The sequence below is a fragment of the Melospiza georgiana genome, chromosome 2, assembly GCF_028018845.1.
Source record: "Melospiza georgiana isolate bMelGeo1 chromosome 2, bMelGeo1.pri, whole genome shotgun sequence".
NCBI classification, from domain to species: Eukaryota; Metazoa; Chordata; class Aves; order Passeriformes; family Passerellidae; genus Melospiza; species Melospiza georgiana.
The window spans coordinates 62,400,457-62,420,001 of NC_080431.1; the positions used below are offsets into that span (position 1 = coordinate 62,400,457).

General features: G+C 42.1%; 1 protein-coding gene across 4 annotated transcripts in view; it reads left to right on the plus strand.

The window, feature by feature from the left end:
* The window catches only part of SPATA13 (spermatogenesis associated 13), a 168,827-nt gene that overhangs the window by 92,279 nt on the left and 57,003 nt on the right, over positions 1-19,545 (plus strand). For 3 of the 4 annotated variants that reach the window (XM_058045051.1, XM_058045056.1, XM_058045055.1), the window contains exon 1: positions 4,630-4,780. The exons of the other annotated variant lie outside the window; for it this stretch is intronic. The gene's annotated coding sequence lies outside the window, so the exon portion shown is untranslated. Of the gene's footprint in view, positions 1-4,629; positions 4,781-19,545 lie in introns of those variants that run through there. 4 annotated transcript variants of the gene reach the window in all.

Here is a 19,545-nt window from a genome sequence, read left to right on the forward strand (position 1 = left end):
ATAAAAAACAGGAAAAATAAAAAAAGCATTTTCTGTCAGTTAAGTGAGCTGAACTGGTTCATCCAATTGTTCAGAGGAACGGTAGAGTTGGCATGAGGTGGGGGCAAAGACAACTGTCCATGAGAGAGAGAGGAGACTCTGCCCTGTTTCAATGGTAATAAGGCATTAAGTAAAGCATGCACCTGGTGAAACCTTACCCTCTGATGCAGTGATATAATTGCTCATTTCGTCATTCCCTGGCACACTTCTGTGAAAATGATCTGTACTTGCCTCAGGGATGTTCACAGGAGATTTTTTGTTTTCCAGATCATTTTGAGACTGAGGGGATACAAAAGGTGCCACCCTGTTGGCAGGTCGGAGGAGGCAGTAATCTTCATGGAAGTGTGAGAGGGATAAAGAAATAACCTCTTAACCCTGTTAATCTGTGGCCTGGACAACATCTCTACTGTGTCCCAAGGGTACAGTCAAGCAGTATATCTGAACCGGGCTTAAAGATAACTGCTGCCAAAAAGTTCCAGGCAGCTTCTCTTCCCTTTCCACTTGTGTGCACTCCTACAATTGCCCTTGGAGCATCACTGATGCTCATCTTGAATCTGTGGTGAGCTGGTAAAGGAGGGCAAAACAAGCCCACAGGAAGAAAATGAAGATTTTTCTACTCATTGAGAGGGATAGATCAGGTAATGGTAAAGTCAGACCAACTCCAGCTCCAGCATAAAGAGCACAGCTGTGTCATCACCAGCTGCTGCTGTGAGTGGCACAGCATCATCATCAAGAGCTGTAGGCAGCAACACATAGCACTTGCACCCCCATTTGAATATAGGATGCTTACCTCATCAGTCACGGTCTATTTGCTGTAGCTGATATATCCACAACTGTTGTATTTAGGGGCCACAATCAATAAAGATCAAAAATAAGATAATGCTGAGATACTTTCCAGAACAGCATACTGAACAGAGGTATGTGCACAAAGTTTAGAAAGCTTGAGCAAGTGAAACAGCCACAAAATGAGCTCAGTTAATTGGCCTGCTTTGGGTAAGGGGCATCCCTTCAAAAGCCAGGAATTTCAGCTTTAGCTTTTTAAAGAGTGGACCACAAACCTTGTTTGTTTCCTGCATGCTTTTATTCTAGGTTTTGCCTTTTCAGTTTGCCTCAGTATTTTGTGGGTTTTTGTGAGCTGTGTCTGGTGGACTGAGTAGGACCCCAAGGAAATAATTCTGTGAAACTCTATTTATGGCCGGAGCACCTAGGAGGTCAATCCTAAAATGGGAAGGAGTTCTCAGCCCCAGCTCTGACAATCTGCTAATCCCTCCAGACACTGTTGAAAGGATATTTGAGACTTCCATTGCTGGACATAAATCAGTATCACATTCTATAGCAGAGTTCAAGAATGCCTATAGAAAGTTTATGATTTGCATTAAGGGCTTTGTGGGTTCCTGTGATTTCCTTGTACTGTTTTGTTCCCTATGGCTAAGGCAGTACCCAAAACTCCTACCCCACGGTGCATCCCCCAGCAAATAGGTCTTAGGCACCCATTGCAATGTAAATAGTGCCGCATACGTGGCCAGAATAATTAAGCTTTAAAATTCTAGCTGAAAATCCATTGTCACACAAAACGGACCATACAGATAAGAAGAAGGTAATGAGAACAGCCTTTTACTGTCTGCACTTAACCATAAATGCTGGCCAGAATTCAGGAAGGATTAGGTGTTTCTACAGGAACCAGAGCATTTGCAAACATAGCACTAAGCAGCTGCTAATGGTTCTGGGCCAGAGCCCATTTCTTGGGTTCATTCACTCCTTTCCTTTCTGGAACACCGTTACTAAAGGCCGTAGGAGCTTTCTGCCCTCTCATCAGTGTAGAGGTTCATCTTCAATAGCAGGTCTAGTAAGTGTGCTTGTGCAACCTTCTGTTATCTTCTTAAATCCCGTGGATGATGTCAAATTAATACAATTCTGGGTTATCTATGTGCGGTAAGACAATTTAATTATTACATAATTTTCAAGCAAACAGTGCATGCAGGTTATTTTCACATTTTGGTTAAAAATTCTCAGAAAAACAAAGCTAAACTGACTTAACACATACGATATTGAAAAATAATATAGAACATATACGACTTCACACCCCACCCTTACTCCCACTGATAGCTTATTTCATGGATCTGGGCTCAATTTACAAAAAGAAGAGTGACTTTAGTACTTACAATTTTGCTAACATTGGAATATTTGTTTGGTATGTACAATGTACAGAAATTAATCAGTTTAACTTGTATATTTTATCGTTTTTTGCTAGATGATGATACATTATTCGAAGTTGAGTTTTCGAGTTGGTGAAAATTCTGATTTCCTATAGCCAGAGGTTTACAATCTGTAAGACAAGGAAAGAGTGTTATCCCATTTGACTGGCAGAGCTCAGGCACAAACAAGCTTAGATGGAAATTTAAAAATACAAATAACCTAGAGAAACTGGGGGCTGCTGTTCTGCTGCCCCACTGCACAGCCCACCCACGTGCCTGGACTGCATCCAGCAGTTGCACAACTGTAGCCAGGTCAGCTTAACAAGCTGATGAAATAGAAAATGATGGCTTTTGGGTCCATTGGTTTTCAACTGGATCAGCCCACTGAACGGCTGCCTCAGTTGCCCCAGCACATTTGCAAACACAGACTGGGGGCAAGATGAGGGTGACATTCACCTTGAGCCTCGCTGCTCAGGTGCAGTGTCAGACCGAGCTCAACAGCAAGTCCAAAGAAGTGGAGCTCCCTCCCACCACCTTGGAGCCAGCAGAGCTACAAACACTTTCAATAGTTCCATGGGTTTCACTGAATGGAGCCAGAGTACAGGGTTAGTGGTCCTCCCTTTTAGGCCTGCTTTGAAATACATTAAAAACTGTAGCAAACCTTATATACTGAAAATATTTTGTCGTCATATGCACAGTGAAATATACAGCACAGCCAGAGCTTTACAACAGAGCTTTACAAACTTCATAATACGTATCACTTTCTTAAAACATATAAGCACCTATATGGTTGGTATGGGGTCAGGATATCAGCTGGTGATAATTTGAGAAATACGTACTGATGCTGGGACTATATTTGAGTATCTATCCTTAAAAAATCTAATGAAACGTCATCAAAGGGTGTGACTTCCAAAGCTGTGAATGCGCATTTAAGCTTCCCCTTTCTTTCCTCTTTTCTTTTCTCATTTAAATGACAACTCTGGAAATTATTCTCAGCTATTGCCCGTAAAAAGATGTGGATTAAGAATTTACCTGATTTTTTTGTTTCGTTTTGTTTATGTTTAGTTTGTTTTGTTTTGTTTTCGGAGGGGAGGGGAGAAGAAGAGGATGAGCATGATGTGAAGAAAATGAAGCTGCCTGGGTATTGAGGGGAAGGTTATGGTCAATTGTAATGAATTTCAAGGCTGGAGGAAAATGCTAGATCTCTCACTCTATGTGCTCTGCTGCTTCCGAGCTTAAGCATGCATTTAACCTGGATCAGAGAGAAAATTGTCTGTAGTAAATAATACACAATTAGACCCTGAAAGATATTTGTAAATCAAGTAGTTTTTAAGGCAGCATTGAGTTAAAACACTGAAACGTTGCTTGTAAGACTCTTTTCAACTCGAAATACCAAGGTTCGGGTTTTGTTATTTTACCCCCCGCCCCCATCCTTTTGCAACTGGGGTCAGAAAAGCCCTGCAGGGTAGCATGGTTTGCACAAGCCTGCCAGGCTGCTCCCATAGCCTAAATTACCAGTAAAAGGGCTGGAAATCTGCATGCAGGTCTGTGTAGGGTAGCAGCACTTTGGATGAGGGGATGCATTAAAACCCATTAAACCCCACGTGATCCCCGCAGCACAATTCTCTTTTATCTTTCTTCTCTCCACTGCCCGGAGACTAAAGAGCTCATCTCCATAGAACTGGGAAAGCAAAGTCTTCCACAGGCTTTACTTGTTTCTGACCCTTTGCTCTTTCTCACAGTATCTGCTGTAGATTTACAAATTTAGTTGGGAACTTTTAAAATGTTCTAATCATCTTTGAAGAAATCAGATAAATATATGTGAATAAGTTAGGGGGAAAATACAAAACATTTTGTGACCTCCTGAAAAGTTCCTAAAATTTTGCTTCACTTAGGTATTAGAAATGGGCTGTTTATCTGAATAATGATTTTTTTCCCCCCCCTTTTACTTGCTGTTACATTCCTTCAAAGACTTGTGGAAGTCCTTAATGCTGTCTGCTGTAATGAAGCAACCCCTTGGTCTGGGTGGGAAATCTAGAGTATAAACATCCAGTCTCTTTATTTCTTCCTTGTACAAATAAAACCACACAAACCAGCACGCTGCGCTGGATAAATCTTTTACATAATGAATTGTTTTATGCAGAGGGCTTCTGAAGGGGGTAAAAACTTAAATGTGGTTACTATGTCAACAAACGACGGGATTTAGGCATTTTTCTCAAGGACTTAGGTCTGCAGAAGACTGGGGGAGAATTTATGGAGCGTGTTGTGCGGACACCCTCCCAGCTGTTCCTGCCCCCGAGCGGAGCCGGCAGGGAACGGCTCCGGGGGCGGCGGCGCCTTCGGGACCCGCGGGCGCTTGGAGGGCTGGGAATCCTCACGGAGGGAAAGCCTAAAGGGCTGCTCGCAGGCAGGGGCGGTTCGGGGAGAACGAGAGCGCCCCTGCTTTCCTCCCTGCTCAGCGGAGAGCCTTACGTGATTTCTGGGAAAGCTTTGTGCATGCAAGCGTCTGCTGCGCTTTCCGAGGAGCCGGCAGAGCGGCGAGGCAGGTATTTTCTCTCACCAGTTTCCTTCCGTGCTCTTTCCCCGCTCCCTCGCCAAGTTAGGAGCGCCCACCACCATCCCGCTCCTCCGAGCGTGACCGCCGGTGCTGCGTCCCGGGAATGGCTCTGGGGACACCCGGGGGGAGCGGGGGCTCTGCGGGCTGCCAGGCGCATCCCTCGGAGCTGCCGTGTCCCGGGAATGGCTCTGGGGACACCCGGGGGGAGCGGGGGCTCTGCGGGCTGCCAGGCGCATCCCTCGGAGCTGCCGTGTCCCGGGAATGGCTCTGGGGACACCCGGGGGGAGCGGGGGCTCTGCGGGCTGCCAGGCGCGCCCCTCGAGCCTCGGCCCAGCCGCGGGGGTTTGCGGCTCTGGGGTGCCCTGGGACTGCGGCCCGAGCAGAAGTCTGAAATGTTATCCACGCTCGAGTGATGCTGTCTCCAGTTTGAGGTTATTTGGGGGTCGTGAGAGCTTGTGGTTTTTGTTATTGCATGCATCAGGTCTTGTATGTGCTTGTGGTCATTCCTGTTCATGTCTGATATTAGAAATTAGTTAGGATGCCTGAGAATAGTATAAGTTGCTGAGGGGATTCAAGTATTGTCTGGGACATGAGGAGATGTGCTAGAATCCACACATGTGTAGCTGGAGTTGTTTTATGCAGATGCTCCACATCCTTCTTCTGTAGAGCTGCCCATGGCTCGCACCTCCTTTTCCAGCACAGATCTCTGGCAATTCCCCCACCTTATCCTTATGTATCACAGCTAGTCTCATCTGGATACTTAGCTCATGGGATTTTGAAATGCATCACACAAGCACATTTTTTACTGAAGCCAGTGTGTAGCATTTTCTGCTTTCTTTACACCCACAAACTCAGAGTCTTAAAAAGCTTCTGCCTCCTCAACTCTGAAACAAAAAATGGGGCCTCATGTATCAGACCAAAGAATAACCATCTCAGTGCTCCTGTAGGAAAAGAACAGCTGTGTGGAAAGATCAATAAACACCACCAGTTGCTTCAAAAGTCGTAAAATGGAAAGACTCCACAAAATAAAACGTGTGGCAGGAGACCCTGGCTCCAGACACTGCAGGAGAACTCCTGGGAAATGCAGTAATTAGTGGGAAGTCTCAGACTTGTTTTCTTTCGGTGGTTCCATGCATAAAAATATTTGGTTTAGGAGATGAAATCACAGTGGCAGGAAGAAATACCTGTGTGAAATGAAAGCTTGTTTATGCTTAATGCATTGGAGAAATGGTTAATGAATGGTTTATGTCAGTGAAAATAAAACACAATGTTGCCAAGGCCACAGACCGCAGGTGAGCTGTGTATATGCTGGCTGGTCCTGTGAGCTGAAAGTGTCTGGGGTTGCTTTGGGTTTTTCACTCTTTAAACAATCAAAAAAAAAAAAGTGATAACCTGTTCCAGTGATATTTTCTTTTTTCTACCTGCCTTTTCACATTACTGTAGCTCTTTGTTACTGTAGCTCTTCACTCCTTTGCTTAATCTGCACATTTCCCTAAGTTTTCCTTCATTGCCAAGAGAGAAGAATCATTTGGGAAGGCCCAGCTTCTCCTTGATGGCTCTCTCTTGCCTCTCCAGGTCGCCACTTGGCGGCCCCTCTGTCGCCTTCGCAGATCTCTCCTCCCCACCCCTTGCTCTCCTCAGCCGCTCAGGATGTGAAGGTCCTTCCTCATTGCTTTCACATCTCCTCCAGCCCGGTCCACTCCTGCTCTTCTGCCTGTATCCTGCTGCTGCTTTCATGCTCACATTGGCCAGCCTGTGCCACCTCCTTCCAGCTCTGTCACCACCTGGGGGACTGTTGTTTTCCCTGAGAGAACCCTGTCACAACTACTTTCCTAAAGAATGCCACAGGTTCCACAATGATGTCCTGTAAAGGAGAAAGAGCTGCCTGGGATTCTAGATTTGCTGCCAGGCACGGTGTGCAGAATTCATGCAGAACTCTATTTACTCCATGCAAGTGGCTGTAGAAGTACCCAGTGATTCCTCTGCCTGTACAGAGTTTAACAGGAGAAGGCTTGCTTTTATTCCCTTCCCCTTCACATTTCCTCTTGAAGATTTTTGACAGCTGTGTGCCCTTGAGCTTGGGCCTTGAGGTGTGATTGAGAGACAAATTAAGTTATCTAAATGTTTATAAAGCTAAATGCTAAAATTAGAATAATTTGTGTTGTGTAGGAGTTTGAATACATGTGAAAACTTAACAGAATAATGGCAGTAACTTAAAGCTCTTCAACTCACGTTGCAGGGATTTACAAGGGGATTGGAAGACATGGGTGAGACCCAGATGCAGTGCTTGCTCCATGCTGTGTGCCAGGGCAGTCGGTCCCTCCTGCCTTTTCCTTCCCCAACTGTTTCCTGCCCCTAAATCATCACATGGAAGCCTGCAGTCGAGCAAAGATGTACAGTACACCAGTATGTTCTGTCACTATTATAAAAGTATTAGTAGAAGAGTGAGCCTGGCTGACTTTATTGTAATGGCCAGTGGTCTGCTTTGGGCCTCACTTCTGCAACCTTTTGCTCTTATGGGATCTCATCCAAAGCTCTCTGAATTCCCATTCACCTTGGCAGGCTTCCACTCTGCCTCACTGCAGCTAATATAATAGATAAGAGCTCCAGGACTGAGTTCTTTGACTCTGCCTGAAATTAGTATAAAGTTCTTCTAAGACAAACACTGAGTATCCCTTCATCCAGATAGCCAATAAGGATATTAAACAGGGCTGGCCCCAGTAGCGAGCTCTTGGAAACACCACTGTTGGCCATCTGCCAGATGGATGCACATTCACCACCACACTCTGGCCTCAGAGCCTTTACCCAGTAAACAGTGCACCTGTCCATGCCATGAACAGCCAGTTTCTCCTGGAGAATGATGTGGTAGACATAAAATCGTGACTGCACTGTGTGGTGTGGGCACTTGTCACACTCTGAAGTGAATGCATTGTTGGAGATACAGGAATCCCGAGAAGCTCTAGGAGAGCCATGTGTTTCTGCCTATGGACAGGGACTTTGTCTCATGGACATGATGGGCTATGCCCCACATCCCGTGTGCAGGATGTGCACATGCATGGCAGCAGCATGCCTGAGGGTCTCATTGGCTCACTGTGGCCTCTGGTAGGCTCAGTCATGGGATATGTAGAAATCCTTGGCAAGTGGTCTAATTTTTCCTTTTCTAATAAGACTACATTATTGGATGGAAGAAGGTACTGTTTGAGCAGGTAAGGCTCATAAGGGAATGTAAAACCAAGTTAGTTTTTCCTTGCCCTCTTCTTTCATGCCCTTAGGTGAAACAAATTGATGGGCATAATTCCTGAAGACACGGAGCACCAAATATGCACTTCTCAGTGAAATGAGGATTTCCTTGTACACATTATAAATCCTTTCCAAAGGCTTTTCCCTTTTTGTTTATTAGTGCAATCAGCAAGCAAATATCAAATGAATAACAATCAAATATGTCAAAGTTGTGAGCGGCTAATTGGTACTTGTTGCCTTTCTTCCAATTTGCAGTGGCATTCCTGATAGTGGCCTAACATGTCATCTGTTCTCAGAGGGGCTATAAATCTTCCCAGAGAATCACATATTTAATTACAAGTTTTTGTTTTTCCTCTCACTGAACACTTACATGTTGTCCCATGAGGTTTGAAAAGAACATCATCTATTTACTGTATCTGTTTCAGTCCCAGTTTCTCCTGCAGTTTTTGTCTTCTAAATATAACTGTCCTTTAGATTCCAACACACAAGGAACAGAGTGGTTTGCCAGTCCTTGATGCCACTTTCTCTGCATATTCTGTTTTCAGAGTCCTAGAAGTGCGTAAGCAGAACTCGTTTCCAAGCATTTATGAAGCTGGTCTGATAAACTAAGGCTGTTACTCAGAAAAAAGTTGGTGCCTCTTAATGAGCTGCATGAATGCTTTTCGTATGCAATACTTAAAGGGGAAGGGATAAAGGGAAATTATTTATGATAAATTGAACCTTTTAATGTGACTGTAGCAGAAATACTTGTGGTTTGTGATTCTTGAAAAATTATTATTATGAGCAAATGAAGATGTAGTATTCTTGTCTATTCCAAGTGTAAAAGACATAAGTGTTTATGGGAAAATCTAGGAGCTGGACACCATAATGTTTTTCCTGCCTGCTGTGATACAGCCGACTGCTATACCTGTATGTGTTCCAGCTGAGGGGAAAAGGTCAAGGGCTGCGAGAAGGACTTGAATAAGGCCATGGAGGGTTTTAATGAGAGGATTTTAACAAGCTTCCCAACCAGATGAGAACTACATCTGTGTACTCCTGCGGCAGTACAGAGCAGCAGCAGCAATGCTCATGTGCTTCGTGAAGCGTGGACAGCTTTTGAATGGCAGTTGTGTAATGAATTGATTTAGTAGGGGGCAGGCTCAAGACTCTTTTCTGCACCTGTCAAAAGCAAACCCATCTTCAAGGAAATCAGTGGCTATTTTGTACTGCTGGGACAGCTGACAGATCATTTGCTTGTGGAGAGACCTTTAGTTTTATGAGCCAATATATTCAAAGACTAGCCAAGACAATGTAAATCCCCACCATGTAAAACTAGCAACTCAAATTGCACAGCCTAACCGTTGAAATGTTATTTTAAGCCTTTCTGGTCTGTTTTAGACTTAAGCAAATTATCTGGCACAACTGACCAATTAGTAAAGTGAAGCAAAAAGAAAAGTCACACAAGTTGGAATCTGGTGATGAAGAGATTTTATTTCTAGTTGTGACAGGTTTACCACTCTATTTAGAGATTTAGTGGCTGGCACACCTTTTAAAAGAAAAGAATTTTTTTTCCTGTATGAAATTGTTCTTCCCTAGTATATTGTAGAATTGTGAAATGCTGAGACAGGCATGTAGTCAGGGAGTGAACCTGGCCCATGTCATGTCTTACACTGTATTAATCTAAGAATGCTCTGATGGATTACTGTATACACACAAGGACAAACATGCACATATGATCTTCAGGACAAAACACTGGTACCAGATGTGGTAGGCAGGTAATGAGAACATGAAAGGTATTATGTTATATTGGTTGTAAGTCTTCCCTTTGACCTTCCTGGAAGAGTTTAAATAGCTCCTGCGTGTTAAACCCTATGTGCGTGAGGAGAAGAGGTGTGACTTTGGATCTCAGGGCTTTAAAAGTGCCCATTTGAGCGGCTCTGTGCTGGGTGAGGCAGAGGCTGGAAGAGCTTTGCAGCTGTATTTGTATGCTTTGCTTATGAATTTTGGGGGAAAAAGCAAGCCAAATTGATTCTTGGGGTCATCAGCTGAGCCATACTGACCTTGTGTAAAACAATCCATGAGGGAAAAAACCCAAATATTTTTTGCTCTCCCCCTAAAAACAAAAATTATGCAGAATTCATAATCCCTCTGTAAAACCAGGTTTATTCCTTTATAAAAACATTTTACTCTGCAATAACTGTGTTTTCTGTCACTGATTCCTAGTCTGTAGCTCCATATAGAACAGACCTGTTAAACTTAAGACAGGAAGAAGGGGTCATTGTTGTTCAGGAAACGACAGTCCTGCATCCCTGTAGAGGCAAAGGCCTCTTTAATTACAGGCTCAGTGAGTGATCTCTTTGGGCCTCGGTGTTTGCCCTGACTGCCTCAGTCATAAAGACCACCACATCGCTTTTTCCTCTTCCTGATTCTTCCCTGATTGATCCCAGAAACTGCTCAACCTTCTTCTTTTCACTGTGCACAGCTACCACTCCTCTTTACTGTTATCAATTTCCTTATGGTACATGATTCCTCTTCTCTTGGAACAGAGCTCCCTACATCTCAGCCAATCCTGCCTTCAAATTTGACTGTAAAGTCTTGTGAAGTTCAGATTCAGACTAAAGAGTCTGTTAATTTCCTAGGCAAACTTCCTCCTTTACAAATACAAGCATAACATTTTCTGTTCTGTAGTCACATGGTTATCAGTCTGTATTTAACCGTCCCTGCTAATGCACATGAAAATTCTTATTTTGGTTAGTGTTCTGTTCTGGGAGAGAGACAGTCCTTTGTATTATTTGGTCTTTTGAGAATTTGATTTTGCTGTTGTTCTGAAAGTATTAACATTGTATGTAGGTGTGCAGTTCTGGAGAAGTTGTTTCACTTGTATTAGCCGGATAATTTTAAACAGAGGGAAAATTGTTTATGGGTCTGAAGTCCCCAATTCATATTAGTCAAATACAATGGTGATCCAATAGGAACATAAAACATGGCTTACTTTTGCTACTCAAAGTGTCATTACTTGAAGCCATGACAACAGATTATAATACACATTATTGTGATAAGAAGAGTTACTTGTCACACAGTTTTAATCAAGCTCCAAGTGCAGTGCAAATTTCAGCAGCCATCTGTTGAACAGACAGAGCCTCCTAAATCTCTATGTGCTTACACTGTTGGCACAGAGTGCCCAGTTAACAAAGAAAGCACCTATATCATTAAGACGAATTATGTGTCTGAGGTATTACATCATTTAATATTCCACTGTCTCTTTCCCTTCTTTGTCTTCCTGGAGGCGAAATGGAAGAGAATAAGAATGTTATGCCTCTTGCTAATGAAAAGCACTAAAATTTTTTTCAAAATCCATCTTTGTTCTAAGATCTCTGTTCAGGACGCTTAATCCTTGAAACAGTCAATTTTCTCAGCACTGCTCTCACCACATGTTCCATAGCAACCTTTGATTTTGAATTTGACTAAATTTTGTGCTTGTTTTATGAGAATATTTTGAGTCTGAAGTACGTTGATCATAAATGGATACAACAGTAATGAAGAGCTTGTTTTGATTAGTTCTTTGATCTAACAGTTCCATTGAGCCTGAGGTTCAGCAGGAGAGCTGAGGAGTACTCAGCACACGAGAACTGCAGAGAAAGGCTGGTACCTACTTTGTCAGCAACTCATTTAGCCTGGGTCCAACCAGGAGCAAATTCAATCCCTGCTAATAAACACACCTTCCTCCACGCTGTGTGCTCCCTCTTGCAGGGAGAGGTGAGAGATTAACACTTGGACAGTATCGCTTATGTCTGAGATGTTTGTCTCTGTGTCACATCTGCCCTCTCTACCTGACTCAGCTGGAAAGTACCTGACCTGCAGTTACAGCGCAGTCTGTGCGACCATTGCTTGGCTTCAAGGCAAGGCTCGTTGATCTCACCTGGCGTTTTTGTTACATGATCAGAATGCCAAATTTGGCATTTCTGGTTTTTTTTTTCATATTTTTATTTTGTGTTATGGAAATACTTTGTGGTCTCTGAAAACACACTGGATTTGGTTAATTTTGTTACACAAATTCGAGACCAGTTAAACCACACTGTAACCTAGCTTTCCAACAGAGGGCTTCCCTTACATAAGCTCCTGGCTACCAGCACTGCTATTGGGAGGCCAACTTCCCACTGCACAGGTAGCATCAAGTAAGAGTTAATAGGTGTGGAAGAACCACCTGTCTTATTTAAAACCAGCTCATGTCTTTCAGTCACCCAAACCATCCTATTGGACTCGCCCATCGAACTCCAGCTAAAAGTAACTTTGACTTTAACTACTAGGCCCTATCAGCTGTACCCTATTAGCTTTAATAATAAGTAATTGGTCATTTATCTTGGTTACATTTATAATTTGTTTTCTGATTAAATTAAGGAGTAGAGATTTTCACAAATTAATCATCCCAGTGATTTCTATTTTATTTGTAATCTATGACTCTAGATTAATCTTGCCAGCACTGCTTACGTATTCTGAAGGTGTTCTCTTTCATATGGCTTCCGTTTCCTGGGATGAGAAAATAAAGGAGGCTTTCATGCACGTGTGGCAATAGAAAGTAAGAGTCTGTTGTAATGTTCAAAGTTCAGATGTTCATCAACTCACCCAGGTACCCTCTTGAGGCAGCAGTGCAGAAGCTGCTCAGCTTGTCCCACATTTTGTCAGTTGTTTTCTTCTTTCTAAGGAAGGAAACTTCTCTACAAAAGCTTCTGGATTCATTTTTACCATGCTTAACACTGCTATGATGAGAAGTGCACTTCCTTATTATCTTGTATTTTCAACTAGGTCCTAAATATGGTAATTTCATGTTTTATTTCCATATGGAAGAACTGCAGCTAAGAGTTTCAAATAAAGCCAGGATCTGTCCCTGCATTAATACAATTGCAGAGACTGAATTACAACCAGAATGCTTTTTCTAAGAAACAGATAATGCTGCCTCTGGGCAAAATGTGTGAGTAAAATACTTCTGTCAGTTAACAGACTAAATAAACTGGATTTAAATAATAATGATAATGATAATAAGGAGGAGGAGGAGAAAAAGGACGAAGTTATGCTAGGTTGCATAATAAAAAAATCAATTCAAGATTTAAAAAGGAAAATCCTGTACAGGAACCTTGTTTAAAAATAAGTTTCTGAATGAAACCATCAGTTTGAGATTTGGGCTACTAAGGGGAAGAGTTTGGCTGTTTATGGTACTACAAAATTAATGTTTGAAAGATGGCTTTTATAGATTACTGTGTTTCTGCAAAGTTCTGTCGTGGAACTTGGAATTCACTCAGAGCCAAAACAGTTTTCTTTTGTTTTTGTCACTTGTCCTTGCTTATGACAAGGGTCAGCATTTTTAAGTACAATGATTTGGAACTGTTTGAAGTAAGTTATTGCCTTGTTCCAGTGTGTTAATCAGGACCTTGTAATTAAAAGTAACCTCCCAACAATGAACTTGGCACAGTGCGTGGTTTGTTGCTGTGTTGTTTAAACATTTTTATGTTGCTGATGGAACAGCTTAGCTATCCAGGAAGAAAATAGCCAAGTTTGCTAAATACCTCACTGTCACACACTTGTGGAACACACTGGAGAAAAGGTTAACATGGAATTTATACTTCCTGGTGCACTGGCTGCTGAGAGAGAACAAGTGAATTTTGGGGAACTGGTGGCATTCAGCAGTAGGGCTTTGACTTTGTAGCTTGTAAGAAAATGGAGTTAAATATGTTACTTTAAAACATGAATGACAGCATAAAATACAAGAAGCATGTAGAGAAGCAAGAAAATAAAAGATTGAGAACATCATGCTTCTAAGGAATTAATTATTTGTTTATAATTTATGTATTACGGTCACTGAGATTTTAAAAAACAGGAATCCCCTCCTAATGGTACAAGAAGAAAGTATGACCACCATTTAAATATTTAGGCAATAGTCCAGAAACCTAACTTGCATGTTTGCCTATATGTTTTCTTGCCAGCTGTGCTGTCTTTTCTCATTTTCTCCTGGCAATCCATCCTTCCTGTTTGCTCAATACCCATATTTAGGAGGCTGGAGGCACCCAGCTCTCAGCACTCTGGTGCAACTAGGTTTTCAAATAGACATGGCATCACCTGGGCAGGAGATTAAAATCAAATGAAAGGAATATTTTACTTGGGGTACCAGTTAGCTGTGGGAAATAATTATGGGAAATTCAGTGAAATATGAGGATATAGAATCAAAAGAATTAATGCAAACAGAGAGGAAGCAGAAAAATCTGTGGGAAATTGGCCCAATAGGATTGGAAAAAAGTGTATTCTGAATGCAGCCTGTGATTTAGGAGGACTCTAAATTGTAGACTCACAGAAAATGGGAGAGTAAAATAAAGGGAAATTTTTCTGTATTCATCTTTTTCCTTGTTCCTCCTTAAGCCACTTAGATAGTTAGATGGCCTTTTGTCCAATTTAATTGGACAGCAGGTCCTTCCTAACAATTTTCTCTTGAGAACAAGATTCAGAACTAAGGCTAAAGACTTTGTCCTGGATATTTCACTATTTATTTCCAGTGTACTTTTTTATTTTAGCTTTAAATATTGACATCTTATCTGCTATGTTTCACAATAGATATATTTATTGTATTTTATTCTATTAGCTTCATTTTATCTTCAGTGTAAGAAACTGTCTCATTTATCCTGTTAATACTGCATTTGTATGTAATGTACTTGTTGAAGGTTTTACAATCTCTTCCCTATGAAACAGGGTCTTACGATTGAAGAACATACATTAGCAGGTTTTGCTTTTATGGATGTAATCTACTGTGTCTTTTCTGCATGAGAGCATGAAAAAGAGAATAAGGAAGAGAGAAAATTGTAGGAACCTTTTCATCCTGTTGCAAAGAAATCAAACTTTTAGGGTGGAGGAAAGTGGTGTTTTTTGTACACTGACATTAGCAGCATCAAAACAGTCACTCCCAAGTCCTAGAAAGAAAATTCCTGTGCTGAGAACTCAATTAGTACATCATTTTACCTTGGCAGCAGCAAGGGAATGCAGAGGCATGGGCTGAGGAATTAATCTTCTCAGAGGCTTTAAAATATTGTTAAAAATAAACCAGGATCACTTAAAACATCTTGGTGGTTGTTAATCTGCTCCCCTCTACATCTAGTGTCCAGGCCTAATTGCCTTGTATGACCTGGTGATGAATTGGCCTTATGAATAGTGCTGTGCCTGGATTACTTTGCAGTTGCTAACCTAAATATTTGCAGGGGGAATTGCCCTTCTTTCAGAGCCTGCTTTGTATTGTATTGTGTGGGGCTGTTAAGACTGAGAATCCTTAATGTAATTGATACATTAAGCAACATGCAGACATGCTTACTTTTGTCTTCTTTTCTTTTTTTTTTTTTTTCCAATTTATTTTATTGCTGTTTTGCTGTGTTCTGATCATAGTAGAAGATTCGGCATGAACTGTTGGTAGGTGAACTGTGTATTCCATGTTTCCACATTTCTCAACTGAGCTTTGAGATAGCAAAAGGTAGTGGGAGAAAGGCCTGAAAGACAACTCTTGTACTTGTGGAGCATATACAGCATGGGAAAGATATTGTTTTGTTAACATGTCCAAACTCAGGTCACCAGTATGAAAATTATACTGTGTGTTTAGTGTCCAAGCCTTCCTAAGACTTCTTAGCTTTGGTTGAGACTGCTGGCAGTGGTTGCAAAATGCAACAGTAATTTCCAGAGAGGAAACAGTCCTCTGAAAATGTAAGAGATTTCCAACCAGGAGCAATCAAAGACAGAAATTCTGCAGCTGCATGACTATTACCCGATGTTAAACCACCTCATGATGGAAATCCTGGTTGTCAGGGGCAATTTAAACCATTCCCATATTCACCAGAAAGACAACACTGCAGGGCACAAGCAATCTGGGAGGTTTCTGGGGTGCATTGAGGATAACTTCTAACCCTGGCAACAGAGGGGCCAATGACAAACAGCATTCTGCTGGACCTCCCTGAGCTTACAAACAAGAATACATGGCTGAGCATGTGAAGGCTGGAAGCAGCTTTGGCTGCAGTGACCCATAGTGATGGAGTACAAGATTCTTAGAGGAGGGAACAGGACAAATAGCAGGATCACAGCCATGGGATCGAGACAGCAGGCTTTGGCCTCTTCAGGGATGTCCTTGGAAGATTTCTATGGTATAATATCTTGGAGTCAAGATAGGTAGTCAAGATTCTTGACTGGCAAGAATCACCTCTGGAATGCTCCAGTCCTACAATCAGGAAATCAAGCAATGATGGCAGGAAGCCTGCATGGGTGAACAAGGAACTCCTGATAACTTAAACATAAAATGGAAGAATACAAGAGTGTAGTGGGTTTACATGGCAGGGTTTGGTCTGTGGAGGTTACAGGTGGCCTTTATGAATAGGAATTAAGAGCTGGGAAAGTATAGGCTAATCTGGGGTTCAGATGAGTCCCCAGGAAGGAGGTGGATCAAATCTTCATAGAAGCCATTTCCAAACGTATGAAGGACAAGAAAGTGGTTCGGAGTAGTCAACGTGGATTTGCAAAAGGGAAATCATGCCTGGTCAAGCTGATAGCCTCCCAGAAACAAAATTACCAGCTCCAAAGACAACGGGAGAGCACTGGGTCTTAGCAAAACTGTTGACACTGTTTCTGATAACATGCTTCCAGGCAAGCTGAAGAAGCCTGGATTAGGCAAGTGGACAGTCAGGGGATGTAAAACTGGGTGAACCACTGGGTTCTAAGGTGTGTGATCAATGGCATGAAGTCCATCTGGAAGCCAGGCACTAGCGCTGTGTCTCAGACACCAGTGCTGCGGCCAGTACTGGTCAACATTCTTGATGGGACTGCACTCTCAGCATGTTTGCAGGGGATATAAAACTAGGAGTAGTCCCTTTTACACCAACTAGAGCATCTGACATATGATGAGAGGCTGAGACAGCTGGGATCATTCATCCTGGGGAAGAGGATGCTGAGGGGATCTTATTAATGTGCATAAATACCTGATGGGACTGAAACAGTAAAGAGGATAATGAGAACAGAGCCAGACTCTTCTCACCGGTGTCCAGTAAAAGGGCAAGAGACAATCTGCACAAACTGAAATACAGGAAATTTCTGAAATTGCTGAAATACTGGAACAGGCTGCCCACACATGTTCTGGAATTTCCATCCTTGTAGACTTCAAAATATTATTTAAAACTTGACAGGACACAGCTCTGCTTGCCTGCCCTAGCTGACTCTGCTTTGAGCAGGGGAGCTAGACCAGGTGATCTCCACAGATGTCTTCCAACCTCCACCCTCCAGTGAGGGGGGCTGGAGTGGATGGTATCCAGAGGTGTCTTCCAACCTCAACCTCAGCCTGCTATTCTGAGTTGCAGATTGACTGGAGATCAATTTGTGCAATGTAGTATTATTCACATTTCAGTTTCTCCTAAAATGTCAAACAACAATGATATATTTAGTATTTTCTTCATTTTCTCCCCTCCCAGCACCATAATCAAAATCAATATTTACATGTCAACACTCTAGATGTGCACCCTGATGAGTGACTTGAGACCAAGAAAATTGCTTGAACTTAGTTTTTTTAATAATCTTTACTTACAGATTTATAGAAGCAGGGGAAAGTCCCCTCAACTTTTGTGGACCTTGTGTCTGACTCAGAAAGCTTAATCTTGTAAAAGCCCAGTCTTGCATGAGAAGAGCATGGCTCTGAAGAGTTTGCTTCCTCCTTTTTAGTGAAGGCCTTGAGCATAAGCCAGACATTGTGGAGCTGTAGTTCTGCCTTTATCCTCTCATACAGTTAACTTTCTTGGTACTGGGATCCCAGCAGAGCATTCAGCTAAAATGAATTTATCTAGAAATAGGGAATTCCATAATGTATGAGTTTCAGATTATTGCATGAGACATAATATGAAGCCTTGTACTTCATTATAAATTATTAATTAGGTTTTGAAAATTATATTGGATACGTAAACCCATTATTAAGGAAATCTGCTGGCATTTCCACTTTTAAGAAATTAATATAAGTATTGCCATTAAAGATTCTCATTTTGATTATTTGTGGAATAACTATGAGAACTGCAAGACAGAAATTAATTTCTCTTTGAATTAATGTTCTCTTGCATTCACAATTGCAGTTATTCTTCACATCTTTCTAACTCAGAAAAAAATGCAATTGAAAGTCGATTATATCTTCTATGGAGAAAAAGGGAAGATTGTATCACATTCCAGCAGATCGTCTGTAACACAGAACTGTGTCTTCTACACAGGGATGTACAGGAGAGAGCTGTACAGGTCCTTCTGACTGGAGAGCATAAAGCCAGGGGCACTCCATATTTCTGTGTGTGGTGCCAGGCTCTCGGGATTCACGTGGGTCTCTGGGAGAGTGGAGCTGCACCCCCACTGAACGCCAGGCAGGAAAAGCAGGGAGGCGCATGCCCCTGGCGCATTTCTGGCAGGCGTCTATCTGCTGTTCCACGCTGTTCTGCCACTGGGACAGCTCTGCTCCCCACCAGCAGTGTCTGCTGCCCGCCCCATTGCCTTCCTGTGCCACTTCGCAGCTCTCGGAGACATAATTGTACCTTTGAGTTCTGCCTCTTTCATCTGCTTCAGTATCACCAGGTATGATTTTGGCATTTGGCTTTGCTGCTGACACCTGCCAGTATTAGAGCTGCATGATAAAGTTTTGAGGCTCCTTGTTATTTTCACTTTCACGGATATGTATTCAGTGTGTACCATTCTGGGTCATCCATTTTGTCCTTGCTGTCAGGTGCAGCTTGCTCAGGGTAGATTCCAGCTGATAATAACCAGATCACAGTCTGCACCATATTTAACTAGAAGGCTTTGGTTGCAACTTTAGATTATTTCTGCCTTGGCTACTTAATTTTACTTTCATCAGCACGCTCCCAAACCTTACCTTTTTATTGGAAAATATATAGGAATGCTGCATACAAGATTCTTCAAGACAAAGATTTTAATGAAATGGTCCTGTATATATTCTTCCTTCTGTGTTACAGTTATTCCAAGTGCATGTTTAACTTGCTGATTTCACACACTGCTGTGCAGCCGTTTGTTATACATTAACTTAAGGCTCAATCCCACAAGGTACTGACTGTGGATCATGCTGAGTCCCTTTTCCTCCCAGAGGCATTTAAAGGCTTACAGGGGGCTCAACAAACTGAGCCCAGAATCCAGGCAACAACAGGCTCTTTCAAAAAACCAAGCAGGTTTCCTGGAACAAGGTTTGTACTATAACTGGACAATATTTTGTGCAATAGAATTTATATATGCAGATTAAATATTATCCAGAAGAGCCGACATTGTAGTTAGTGGCTGCTGGAAGGCATAACCATTTAGGTATATATGGTGGTAATTAATTTCATTTTATAATTATGGTTTTATTAGTTTTTCCAGTTAAGTGCAAAACCATGACTGAGACTAATATCAAAATATCTCAAGTTTTGTGTGTTGGCTGCAGTGTGGTTTGTCCCCTGTTAATGTGTATATGGTTTTCAGAGCTGCAGATAATCTGTGCAGTTTATCTAG